Consider the following 14,053-nt stretch of genomic DNA (forward strand, 5'->3'; position numbering starts at 1 on the left):
TAATCTTGACATTCAAACCCCTGTAGCCTGTCCCTTGGTTCCCTTATTGCAGTCCAATCTCCTAGCAGTACTCCTTACAGTCTGTTTGTTTAGATAGCTTGATAGTAAAGCTCTTCCACAACCTCCTTCCAAACTTTATTATCCCTTCTTCCCCCTTTTTACAAAGGTCTGGCAATAACCTCCCCCATAAAGCTTTTACCTTTCTTTTAGAGGCTAGAGCAGAGACATCCATCAACTCTACCTCCTCCTCCTTCTGCCTATCCCCTTCATTCTCATCCCACTCCATAGCTTCTTCCGCCCCTGCCTCATGCAGCTGTTGCTCATCACTTTGATCGGAACTCATTTCCCAATCATTCCCCTCCCCCCTCTGCTTCCTGTGAGTCATGGGTTTTACCTTGCCCTGGTGGTTTCTGGGGACTGCAGTTCTCTCTCCTATATTGATTTCTTACTGAGCTCCTTTCCACCAGGGGGTGATCTTTTCTTCCAGGGGGAATCTAGGACTTGTGGTCCCTTTCCCTGGGAGGAAAACTCTCCTCCTGCTTCCTCCTCCACTTGTCTAATGTAGTACTTCTGCTATCCTGCTCACAGATGCTAAGATCTTTTGTTTGGGGGAATCAGAGGCCTAACGAGGGTTGGAAAATTTAGCAGTAGCAGTACCCTAAGGAGCTAGGTGGGGTGGGCATGCCAAATCCGAAACGATATTACCAGGCTGCTGTCTTGAAGGCTCTGCGGGAGCAACAGTTTGAGTCTCAGTTGGTGTGGTGGGTGCCCTTGGAAAAATTAGAGTTATCACCCTACTCTGTCTTTGATCTAAGTAGGGAGCTCACCAGACATGTATTCTTTGCCCCTCCAGTAGATGTCTGGTGGTAGGTAAAGGGAAGGTGTGGCGTGGAGAGGTACACCAACCCTACAGTTTTCTTAAGGATCATCAACCCTGGGCTACGAATTCTTTTTCTTCCCTGCACTAGAAGTTGGAGGACGTAGGGATTACTTCCTGCAGAGATCTTTTTTCTCAGTTGCAAGACCTTCTGGGGTATGGGATTCCCTTTTATCAGGATTTCCAGGAAAGGGACTTTCTCTTGGGGCAAGATGCAAAAAGTAACTTACACAGAGATCTGGCAAGGATAGAGATGGTTTTCTTTAAAGCTGGGCCCAGAAAAAGGTTACTTTCAGGCCTATATGCAGAACTATCTCCATTGCATTCCTGTAACAGGGTTGGGGCTGAGGAGAAATGGGACAGCTGGGTGGATACTTTGCTGGGTGCGGATGCCTGGTGGATGATGTACTGGTATGCACATAAATGTCCAGATATCACCAAATATAATCATCTCCAATTCCAAATCCTATATAGAACATAGACAGAACTCCAGAAAAAGCAGAGAAGATTGGGATGAAGAATGCAGGTTACTGTTGGAGACATGTGGGCAGAGAGGGTCTTTGGAACATTTATGGTGGGAGTGCTCGGTGGTTCAAACATACTGGTGCACTGTTTAGGTTAAAGTGCAGGAGTGGACTGGAGAAAACTGGGCAAACAATAAACAGGCTTGTGTATTGGAACTAATACTGCATATATTATTTATTTGGATTTTGCTCACACCTTTTTTAGTAGTAGCTCAAGGTGAGTTACATCCAGGTACACTGGGTATTTCTTTGTTCCTGGAGGGCTCACTATCTAATTTTGTACCCGAGGCAATAGAGGGTTAAGTGACTAGCCCAAGATCACAAGGAGTAGCAGTGGAATTTGAACTGGCCACCTCTGGATATCAAGACTGGTGCTCTAACCACTAGGCTACTCCTCCACTCCCAATACAGAGGAGGGACTTCCAACAGGTGTAGCCCACTTATTGATTTTGGCAGCTAAAATGGGTATTGCCTGTACTTGGAGGGATAGTGGGGGGCCGAGCCTGTTGACATAGAAACTAGCCCTTAGGGAACTTAAATTGTTTGATAAGGTCACCTTGGCCTTGAAGGGGAAGGAGCATGAGCACTATCAGAACTGGCATAGGGTTGAAGTTTAGGCTTTTTGAGAATGATGACCCTCACAGAGTTTTACATAGTCCTTATTATATAAGCTGTATTTTGGCCATTGTTTACTGCACCTTTGGTTGATCTTCCTTTTTCTTCCACTACTTCCACCTACTCTGCTCATTGGGGATGAAGCTGGGGGGGGGGGGGGGGGGGTTGATGGGGGGGAGGGATAGGGGTGGTGGGGTCCATGCAGTGGAGATGGAAGAGTTTTGTATGGGGATTGTTAATTTGCCTGTACACAATATATATGGGTGAGCTAAGTGAACCATTAGGTTCTATCGAGATATATATATGGGTCTTTGCAAAGAGTCAGTTGACTCAATTGTCAGTCTTGTACATTATCAACCCTAACATGCTATGTATGTCAAACCCGGTGGGTTACTGTTCTGTTTACATTGTTCTTTCATACTTCTGCTCTGTACTGTATGGACTGTATAATATAAAAAAATGTAATAAACACTAATTCAAAAAATTTTTGAACTGTATACATGTTCTTCTCGTATCTTGGGGTTTCAGGGATGGTGTAAGAAAGTTCCTGTTAATCGGATATAAGGTACTACTGCAGTTAGTGATACATCATCTGAAACAGATCATTCAGTTGGCAGATCTACATGCAAATATCACACTTACACAAAGTCTGAACAAACAAAGAATGGACAGAGTGTTCAAGAAAGTATGAAAAGAGAGAACAAGCACGAATCCAAATTCCATTCCAGCGGGTTAATATTTGAAGGCAGTAATCCAGTTAGCAGGCATAAGTGACAGAGAGAGGGATATACAGCCACACTAACCAGATACAGCTGATGAATATTTCCTCTGACTGCCTCAGACAGTGCCATGGCAGTCTGTGGGCAGAACTTGTGGAGGTCATCCAGTTAACGGACATAATCAGGCCAATATCCAGCCAGTGAGGTTCAATATTTTATTTAAATGCTGACCGTCGCCAGATAAATTCGTCCTGGATATTCAGTGCTGAGCCATGTCCAGGCATCTGGTGCTAATTTAAGTGGGGCTGGCTGCCGGAGCTTATGTGGGTCCCGACCCCGACTGATATTCAACCAGGACTTACATAAGACTGTTATGCGAGTCCCGGCTGAATATTGGCCGGGACCTGCATGAAAAAAATTGACCCATTTGCCTTCGATCTCACCCCTCGATGAGACAAGATTCCCCCCACTCACCTGCAGGTTCATACTCCCCTCCCATCCTCACCCCCCCTACACCTGAAGTCCCTGATGGTCCAGTGGGGTGATGGGGGCAGGAGCAAACCTCCTTTGCTCCTGCCCCTAGCAGCTGGCTTTACCAAATGGTTGCTGCGACCTCTACAATCAACCTTGCGAAATATTGTTAACATAACCCCACCCTTTACCTTTTGTTTTTTTGCTATACCATTCTAAATGTTTACGTAGTTCTCTTTGTTTCTGTGTCTGCTTGCCTTTCGAAATTTCTTGTAAATCGCCATGAGATCTCCACTGATATGATAACAAATGGTGAAATAAATAAGCATGACTTTCCTACATCACACCCAGAACAAAACAGCAGAACAATAAAACACAAAAACCAGTCTAATAAAAGCATCAAAACCATTTAATCTCAGTTCATCAATGAATGTCTGTGGCACATGAACAACTAAAAGACATGGCTGTGTTTTGGCAATCAGTGCCTGTGTCAGGAGTCATGCAGTATTTAAACGTGTCACCAAACACTTAAATAAACTTTCGATAAGGCCATGTTGAGTCTTTTCAGGTGTTCCATTTGTACCACAGACATTTTATTGATGAACTGAATATTAAACGCTTTTATGGACTGGTTCTTGTGTTTTATTGCCCTGCTGATTTGTTCTGGTTGTTGTTAAATGGGGCTTCATCCATCAAAACACACAGAGAGGGTATACAGCATACATAGAAAGTATACACACAAAAAAAGCAACACTGGGCCTTCAAGGCTGGGACAATGGGAGTATTTTATTGAAAAATGACCCGACACGGGCCGTGTTTCGGCGTTAAGTAACGCCTGCCTCAGGGGTCAGAATTTAGTTGTAAATTATACAAGATGTATAAATGTCCAATGCCTAATCAAAGGAATGGCTAACACAGGAGTTGACCGTGGCTTCCCTTCTCGACAGGACAGCTTGGCTCAGAAGTTTTTTTATTTTATTCTCAGAGGCATTGGACATTTATGCATCGTGTATAATTTACAACTAAACTCTGACCCCTGAGGCAGGCGATACTTAACGCCGAAACACGGCCCGTGTCGGGTCATTTTTCAATAAAATACTCCTGTTGTCCCAGCCTTGAAGGCCCAGTGTTGCTTCATCCTTCAACGCATCGCCTTTCCTACATCACATCCATTGAAACTGAAGAGTGAATATTGACTTTATTGATATTTATGGCACAAGGTACCCAGTCTGGGATTTTGTTCTTAGAATTGTTTCTGATTTGAAATGAATATTATCTGACCTGACAGTTTTAAGACCACCACTATGGTTTTCCTTTCAGAAAGTCGTCTTGTATTCTAGCTACTTCAGCATCCACACTCATAAAATATTTCAGAGAATATTTTGAATGCTTACCTTCTCCGTATTCTGTAGCAAAAAGATTACAAGGTCCACCAATTACTGCCTGCAAGACTGTACAGTCAAGTCAGATGCTGCAGCTGTACAAACACTTCCTGAAAATTAACTAACAACCACAGTAAACACACATGTATGCCCACACGCACACAGACTGGAAATAGAGAAAGCAGAATGTGCCTTTCAGTTTGAATTCACACGTCATTAAAAAAAAAAAGCATTAATACATAAATAGATCTGATTCCAGTTCAAAGAAACAGAATGCTATTTATTTGGATTTAGATCATTCCTTTACTTAGTAGTAGCTCAGGGTCTCAGGTACAGTAGGTATTTCCCTGTCCCCAAAGGGCTTACAATCTACTTAAGGGGTCCTTTTACCAAGCTGTGGTAAAAAGGGCCCTGCGGTAGTGGCAGGAGCCATTTTTGCTACGTACCAGAGCCCTTTCTACCACAGCGGGTAAAAAGCCCCTAAAAAAAGGCATGATCATGAGGTAAGATTATTCTTACTGCGTGGCCAAGCAGGGGAGAGCTTTTACCAACACCCATTGAAGTGGCGATAAGGGCTCCCACGATAACCCAGAGGTAACTGGGCAGCACCAGAAATTACAGAATTATTTTCCGTAGCGCCAGAAATGGCGCATGCTTGAAGTGGAACTACCGCTAGTGGCTGCGTTGGTCCGGCGGTAGTTCCGGGTTGCCACACGAAAACCCTTTAGCTAAAGGGCCCCCAACTTTGTACCTGAGGCAATGAACAGTTAAGTGACTTCCTCAAGATCACAAAGAGCAGCAGTGGGATTTGAACGGTCCAGTGCTCTATCCATTATCTACTCCTAAGATCAGCTCTGTCCAAAATTCTGTAGGCTCCAATCAGGGCTGACTCTATACTAGGGGTCCTTAACCTAGTCCTCAGGACACACCCAGCCAGTCTAGTTCTCAAGATACCTACTATGAATGTGAATAAGAGAGATAATTTATCGTGCATGCATACTCTTCTCATTCATAACATGCTGCCAGCCTCAGGTCAGCCAACCCCATCTTGATCCTGAAGAGAAAGGGGTTTTTTTTTGGGGGGGGGGGCAGGTAGGGGCCTGAATGAGGTTTGGGAGATGCTTTTTAAACAATTTAAACATGGCAGCAATGATGGAGTCTTAGGGGCAGAAATAAAATGACAGCAAAAATGAAACTAAAGAGAACATTAAAAGACATTTTGTTCATTTTATCTTTTGTTTCAGAACTGAAGTGAAATAACAATACATCCCTAATAGATAGCACAGCTCCCATTGAATTTCCAGATTCTGCAGCAGTTATCAGTAATAGAGGCATCTGACTATCACTTACCAAAGAAAATTCTTAAAACAAGAATTCATGGTATGATGTTCAATAGAGGCAGAATTCAGGAGTAACATTAGAAAATATTTCTTCACAGAAAGGTTGGTGGATGTATGGATAGCCTCTTAGTGGTGGAAGCAGAAACAAAAACAGCAACAGAATTCAACAAGGTATGACTCATGGACGATCCTTAGTTACACAGAAGGGAAAAACTAGAGTGTAAGGCAATGCATCAGAAATTAAAATGAGCAGACTAGATGGGCCTTAACGGTTCTTATCTACCATCCTATGGAAGAAGGAACCATCTGAAAATAACAAGAAGCAGCATAAGGAGTGTCAAAGCAAATGCAAGGCGCAGATAAAGAAGGCAAAGAGGGATTACGAAAAAAAGATAGCATTAGAGGCAAAAAAAACATAGCAAAACTTTTTTCGGTATATTAAAAGCAGAAGCCGGCAAAAGAATTGGTTGGGCCGCTGGATGACAGAGGGGTAAAAGGGGCGATCAAGGAAGATAAACACGTAGCGGAGAGATTGAATGAATTCTTTGTTTCGGTCTTCACCGAGGAAGATTTGGGTGGGATACCGGTGTCGGAAATGGTATTTCAAGCGGACGAGTCGGAAAAACTTACTGACTTCACGGTAAACCTGGAGGACATAATGGGGCAGTTCAGCAAACTTGTCAGGCTTCTCCTGGAGACACTGGGTTGTGAGCCCTTGGACCCCTGCCGTGGAGCGGCAGTGGCAGGCAAAATCACCTCCAAACCAGAGACAAGGCAAAACAGGACTGGAACCCCGGACTGGAGTACTGGACTGGAACACACTGGACTGGAACGCACCGGACTGGTACACACTGGACCGGAACCCAGGACAGGAACACACAGGACTGGACCTAGGCTTCACCTACACTTAGCCACCGTTCCCTGGGGGGTTGAGCCCCCGGGTACAGGCAGCTGGCAGGGCTTGGAGGAAAACTGGTACCGGAACTAGCAGGCAGGAACACCAGGAATCAGAAGTGCCCACAGGCACCTAGACAAAAGCAAGGCAGACAGGGGTGCGGGGCTACGGCTGGAGCTCCAGTAGCTGAGAAATACAGGCAGAGAACAGGACTATGGCTGAAGCTCCAGTAGCTAGAAATACAGGCAGGAAGCAGGACTACGGCTGGAGCTCCAGTAGCTGAGAAATACAGGCAGAGAACAGGACTAGGGCTGAAGCTCCAGTAGCTAGAAATACAGGCAGGAAGCAGGACTACGGCTGGAGCTCCAGTAGCTGAGAAATACAGGCAGAGAACAGTACTAGGGCTGAAGCTCCTGTAGCTAGAAATACCGGCAGAGAGCAGGGTTATGGCTGGAGCTCCAGTAGCTGAAAAATACAGGCAGAGAACAGGACTAGGGCTGAAGCTCCAGTAGCTAGAAATACCGGCAGGGAGCAGGGTTATGGCTGGAGCTCCAGTAGCTGAGAAATACAAGCAGAGAACAGGACTATGGCTGAAGCTCCAGTAGCTAGAAATACAGGCAGGGAGCAGAGCAATACTGAAAGCTGCCAAGCTGCCACTAAGAAAGAAACCCAAGCCAGGAATACAGACCAGAGGCAAGACTAGGAAATAAACAATAGAACCAAAACTAGCTACACACAGACTAACTAGAATCAAGCTACACACAAGCTAACTAGAATCAAGCAAGAAACTCAGACTAGAACTGGACTAGGCAGAAGGGCACAACGCACCCCAACATACCAGGGACCTTAGACGATGCAAAGGCAAACACAGAAGTTTCTAGGTGATTAATAAAGCCCATCAGCACCTGAGGCTCAGCTGCAGCAATCTCAAGGCAACTATGGGTGCTGTTCAGGCACAAACAAGAGAGACAAGTCTAGCAGCCTGGAAGATCCGGACCGGACTGGGCTGAAGCGTGGAACAGGTAGGGACAGCAAGACAGTCTATGGCAGCCACCGGTTCTGGTCACCAGAGGGCGAGGGGAGCAAAAACCAAGAAGCAGGCAGAAAGCATACTGAAGCATAGAGAGGCTCAACACACACAGGTGCAGTATAGTGGAGTAATTAGAGCCATGCTGGAAGCAGCCAGCACACAGAGACAGAGGCAGAGCTAACTCAGGCAACACACATAGGTGCAGCACAGTGGAGCAACTAGAGCCATGCTGGAAGCAGCCAGCACATAGAGACAGAACCAACTCAGAAAGGACAGACGGAAGCCAGCCCAGAAGCTGACCCCCATAAATAAGGTAAGTCTGAGAGGGGTCATGACCACAGACGTGACAAAACTGAAGAGTAGCAAATCTCCTGGACCGGATGGTATTCATCCTAGAGTACTGATAGAACTGAAAAATGAGCTTGCGGAGCTACTGTTAGTGATATGCAATTTATCCTTAAAATCGAGCGTGGTACTGGAAGATTGGAGGGTGGCCAATGTAATGCCGATTTTTTAAAAAGGTTCCAAGGGAGATCCGGGAAATTATAGACCGGTGAGTCTGATGTCGGTGCCGGGGAAAATGGTAGAGGCTATTATCAAAAACAAAATTACAGAGCACATCCGAGGACATGGATTACTGAGACCAAGTCAGCACTGCTTTTGTGTGGGGAAACCTTGCCTGACCAATTTACTTCAATTCTTTGAAGGAGTAAACAAACATGTGGACAAAGGGGAGCCGGTTGATATCGTGTATCTGGATTTTCAAAAGGCGTTTGACAAGGTACCTCATGAAAGGCTACAGAGGAAATTGGAGGGTCATAGGATAGGAGGAAATGTCCTATTGTGGATTAAAAACTGGTTGAAGGATAGGAAACAGAGAGTGGGGTTAAATGGGCAGTATTCACAATGGAGAAGGGTAGTTAGTGGGGTTCCTCAGGGGTCTGTGCTAGGACCGCTGCTTTCTAATATATTTATAAATGATTTAGAGATGGGAGTAACTAGCGAGGTAATTAAATTTGCTGATGACACAAAGTTATTCAAAGTTGTTAACTCGCGACAGTATTGTGAAAAATTACAGAAGGACCTTACAAGACTGGGCGGCTAAATGGCAGATGACGTTTAATGTGAGCAAGTGCAAGGAGATGCATGTGGGAAAAAAGAATCCAAATTATAGCTACGTCATGCAAGGTTCCACGTTAGGAGTTACGGACCAAGAAAGGGATCTGGGTGTCGTCGTCGATAATACACTGAAACCTTCTGCTCAGTGTGCTGCTGCGGCTAGGAAAGCGAATAGAATGTTGGGTATTATTAGGAAAGGTATGGAAAACAGGTGTGAGGATGTTATAATGCCGTTATATCGCTCCATGGTGCGACCGCACCTTGAGTATTGTGTTCAATTCTGGTTGCCGCATCTCAAGAAAGATATAGTAGAATTGGAAAAGGTGCAGTGAAGGGCGACTAAAATGATAGCGGGAATGGGACGACTTCCCTATGAAGAAAGACTAAGGAGGCTAGGGCTTTTCAGCTTGGAGAAGAGACGGCTGAGGGGAGACATGATAGAGGTATATAAAATAATGAGTGGAGTGGAACAGGTGGATGTGAAGCGTCTGTTCACGCGTTCCAAAACTACTAGGACTAGGGGGCATGCGATGAAACTACAGTGTAGTAAATTTAAAACAAATCGGAGTAAATGTTTCTTCACCCAACGCATAATTAAACTCTGGAATTCGTTACCAGAGAACGTGGTAAAGGCGGTTAGCTTAGCAGAGTTTAAAAAGGAGTTAGACGGTTTCCTAAAGAACAAGTCCATAAACCACTACTAAATGAACTTGGGAAAAATCTACAATTCCAGGAATAACATGTATAGAATGTTTGTACGTTTGGGAAGCTCGCCAGGTGCCCTTGGCCTGGATTGGCCGCTGTCGTGGACAGGATGCTAGGCTTGATGGACCCTTGGTCTTTTCCCAGTGTGGCATTACTTATGTACTTATGTGTTTCTTATGTTTAAAAAAAAATAAGCTAAAAAGGGAGGGTAAACTACATGTAGAAGAATCCAAGTGAGTGTAACCCTTTTGGTTCAGGGTGCCGTGAGATGGGATGTTCAGGGAAACATATGGGTTAACATTCAAAAGCATTTACTTGAATAGCAGCATCTGCTATCTGGATAAGTGCCACTGACCAAGATATTCTGGTGCACTATCTGGACTGTGCTGGGGCAGAGCATGGGTTAAGCTAGAGCAGCCCCAGAATTTATCTGGATGGTGGGGAAATTCAGTCCATCAACCTGATAACTGAACCAGATAAGACAGCCCTTTTGCTGTACTATGTTATCTGGATAAGTTACCAGAATAGCAGAGTAAATATCCCAACTATCCAGATAAGTTTTAGCATGGCCATTTTATCCAGATATTCCGTGCCTGCCACTATCCAGATAGTGGTGTTGAATATCCAGATATTTTTTAAAAACAAAAAAAACAAAACACTGACCACCACAGGCCTTACTGGTGGAAATAACACAATATTACTGTACCTTTATTGTCCATGTTCTCCAAGGCTTTGAAGTAGGGATATGATATTGCTCCTGTAAATCTCTTCCTACTTTTTTATTTTGTTTTCCTTAAGGCAATTCAGGTACGTGGAAATACATACCATATCAGTTCTAGGCGAGTTCTCACCCGGATAATTCTCATCGGACAGTTCCCACCCACCAATTACCCCCTGGATAATTGGCATCTAGGTCAATTTCCCCCTAACCAATTGCCACTGCCAGCCCTGGAAAGGACAGCTCCCCTCCATAACATTTATATGGCAAATATGCTTCTAACACAGTGTAAATGTAAAGAAAACAGTATATTACCTACATATAACCAATTATGAAACAAAATGTATAGTGAAAGCCTCAAGGGCTTCTTTACAAAACCACGCTAGCGATTCCTGAGCGGCAAATAAGAGGAAGCCCATAGGAATTGAATGGGCTTCCTCTCATTTGCCGCACCGAGAATCAGCAGCACAGCTTTGTAAAAGAAGCCCTAAGTGCTTAATCACCAGCAGACCAAATAAAGAAAAGTTGTGACTATAAACCAGACACTGGACCTGCAAGATGGAGGGGGAAAGAGGTGCTGGACCCAATAATAGATGAAGGAGGTGCTACTCTACTGGACAAGGGTGGAGGGGAGGAAGGGAGGGACAGACAGGATTGCTCTGTCATAAAACAAAATCTTTTTGATTGAGGATAAAGCTAGAGTTTTGGGAGTGTTATTGGACTCCTCCCTTACTCGAGCCACAAATTAACCAGATTTGGAAGAAGACGATGTACAAACTGAGAGAACTAAGACTTGTAAGATCTTATTTTGACCTATCTGCCTATAATCTTTTGGTCCAGATGGTGATCCTTCCATATCTGGACTACTATAATGTGCTATACTTGGGATTATCATCAAAGCTATTAGGGAACTGGAAATTATACAAAATATGTCAATTAGATTGATATTCAACCTTAGGAAATTTGACATCTCTTCCTATAGGGCCCTTTTTACTGCAGTGGATAAAAAAGCCCCCAGACACACATGGCCATGTGGTAAGAGAACTCTTACCGCATAGCCATGCAGCAGGGAGCCTTACCACCACCGATTGAGGTAGTGATAAGGGCTCCTGCGATAACCTGGCAGTAACCGGGCAGTACATGGCAATGCCCGAATGGCACCGAGTTACTGCCACGCCAGTGGTGTAGGAAGGGGGGCGGGGGGCGGTCCGCCCCGGGTGCACACCGCTGGGGGGTGTTAGCTCTGCGCTAGTGCACTGCCCTCTCTGCTCCGGAACAGGTTACTTCCTGTTCCGGGACAGAGAGAGCAGTGAATCAGCGCGGAGCCGACACACCCCAGCAACGTGCAGTCAGGGTGGATTGGCCCTCCCGCCCGTCCCTCGCCGCAGGTATGCGCTCCGGGGGGGTGCGCTCCAGCGGGAGGAGGGTGTGCCATGCTGCACCCGGGGGGGGGTGCGCAGCGGCGACCCGCCCCGGGTGTCAGCTCTCCTCGCTACGGCTCTGTGCCACGCAAGCCATTTCTAGGGGTTTTCTTTTTCCCCAGGAAACGGCATGCACTCAGGGCGGGACTATTGCTGACAGCAGCGTTGGGCCAGCGGTAGTCCCAGAAGAGTGAGCAGTAAGGCCGCATTGGGCTTACCACTGCTTTGTAAAAGAGCTCCTTTATGATTCCCTATTGGAATGCACTTCCAACTATTATTAGAACAGAAATCAACTTTTTGTGCTTTCATAAGAAGCTTAAAACTTTACTTTTTATCTAATTGTATTCCAGGATAGTCAAGTTTGTGTCAGGAAATTGTTTTTATTATTATACTATGATAATGGATTATTGTGATTTTTCTGTATATCTAATGTGTTGTAAACCACTCTGGACCCTGTATGGGGATTTGTGTGGTATATAAAAAATTTTGTATTGATATTGAAGAGGTGCTGGACCCAGGAGTTAGAGGGAGAGATGCTGGGCCAGCAGGGGTGGGGGAGTAGAATAAAGGGAGAGAGAGAGTGGAGGAGAGGAAGAGAGGGGGAAAGACACTGGACCCATGAGGGAGATTTAGTGGGCTGGGGGAGAGGGAGAGAAAATAGTCCAGTGGCCCCAGGGGATGTGGAGGGAAGGGAAGGGAAAAGAGAGAGAAGGGACAGGGAGACAGAGAAGAGATACTGAGCATGGAGGAAGGCTAGGGACACAGAACAGCAATGTTGAACAGAGATGAAATAGACACACACAGGAACAATGTTGGACATGGGGGATTCTGATCACAGGAGAAGGATATGGAGTCAGGATGGAAATGCAGGACAGGTCAAGATAGGGACACAGAGGAGAGATGCTGAAAATAGGAGAGGATACAGTCACAGAGAAGGTAGATGCTGACAGGGACAGGGATACAGAGGGGGAATGCTGGACAGGACAGACAGGGATGCAGAGGGAAGATAGATGGTGGATATGGAGAGAGAAGAAAAGTCAAATGTACAAGAGACCCTGCAAAGACAGGAAAAGAGAAAAGAAAAGAACAGAAGAGAGACACCAGGACCAGTTGGAACAGAAAAATAAAACTCAGGCAACAAAGGTAAAAAAAGTATTTTATTCTGAATGTATTAATTGGTATGTGTCAGCTTTTGAAAATGCACATCTGTGGTATATTGGCATTACAATTTCTATTTATGTATTGTAGTTCTGTGTAGACTTCCTGTGGTTTTCAGTTTAGTTTCTTGCCTTTATACCTCTATTACTGATGTGTGGTCCCTTGATTCATATTATTTGAGGGTCTATCTTGGTTTTTTGTGTGTGAGTAAGGCAGTGATTCCTAAACCTTTTACTATGCTGCAATCCCTAAAATATTTTTTCATATACTGAGGACCCCTCAACTTATGCAAACATATATATGTTCACACAAACAGATTCTACAATCTAATTTATTGAGGAACCCCTGAAGAGAGTTTGAGGATCCCCAGGGTTCCACAGAACACAATATTTTTTTTTAATTCCTTCACTGTTTTTGGCTTGACCACCTCTCCTGCATGTACTACCCTCTCTGTGAAAAAGTATTTCCTGATGTTACTCCTAAGTCTACCTCCCTGCAAGCTCAATTAATGTTCCTTAGTTCTTCTGCCTCTAGGTCTCTGGAAGAGGTTGGTTTGTATATTAATACTTTTCAAGAGTGGAGGAGTGGCCTAGTGGTTATGGTGGTGGACTTTGGTCCTGGAGAACTTGAGAACTGAGTTCAATTCCCACTTCAGGCACAGGCAGCTCCTTGTGACTCTGGGCAAGTCACTTAACCCTCCATTACCCCAGGTACAAATAGGTACCTGTAAGCTGCATTGAGCCTGCCATGAGTGGGAAAGTGCAGGGTACAAATGTAACAAAAAAAATATGGTAGTCATAAGACTAAGGTATGGTGTTCTGCTAGCATGCAGTGCCTATGTAGAGATCTTGTTGCAGTCATGTTTATTTTGTGTTTTTTTTTCACTAGGTAGTGTATTGGTGTTTTAAGGCACAGTGTAATATTTTCAGGGCTGCCTTTTATTGCATAAGGTTGTCACTTTTCAAGTCTTGGGAGTTAGTGCTCAATATATGGTAAAGTTCTGAATGTGTTTTTGCACAAGTTTGTGCATAGTGTTTTATAGTGGAGAGATTTTGCATTGGTCTTACTGAGGTGAAGTC

At 44.7% G+C, this 14,053-nt stretch overlaps 1 protein-coding gene across 3 annotated transcripts in view; it reads right to left on the reverse strand.

The window, feature by feature from the left end:
* Window positions 1-4,687, reverse strand: part of GPR141 (G protein-coupled receptor 141) — a 43,070-nt gene extending 38,383 nt beyond the window's left edge. For 2 of the 3 annotated variants that reach the window (XM_030204049.1, XM_030204086.1), the window contains exon 1: window positions 4,601-4,687. The gene's annotated coding sequence lies outside the window, so the exon portion shown is untranslated. Of the gene's footprint in view, window positions 1-199; window positions 279-4,600 lie in introns of those variants that run through there. The other variant, XM_030204058.1, reaches the window with a different exon arrangement.
* Between the last annotated feature and the right edge of the window lie 9,366 nt (window positions 4,688-14,053).

Source organism: Microcaecilia unicolor, chromosome 1, assembly GCF_901765095.1.
Source record: "Microcaecilia unicolor chromosome 1, aMicUni1.1, whole genome shotgun sequence".
NCBI classification, from domain to species: domain Eukaryota; kingdom Metazoa; phylum Chordata; class Amphibia; order Gymnophiona; family Siphonopidae; genus Microcaecilia; species Microcaecilia unicolor.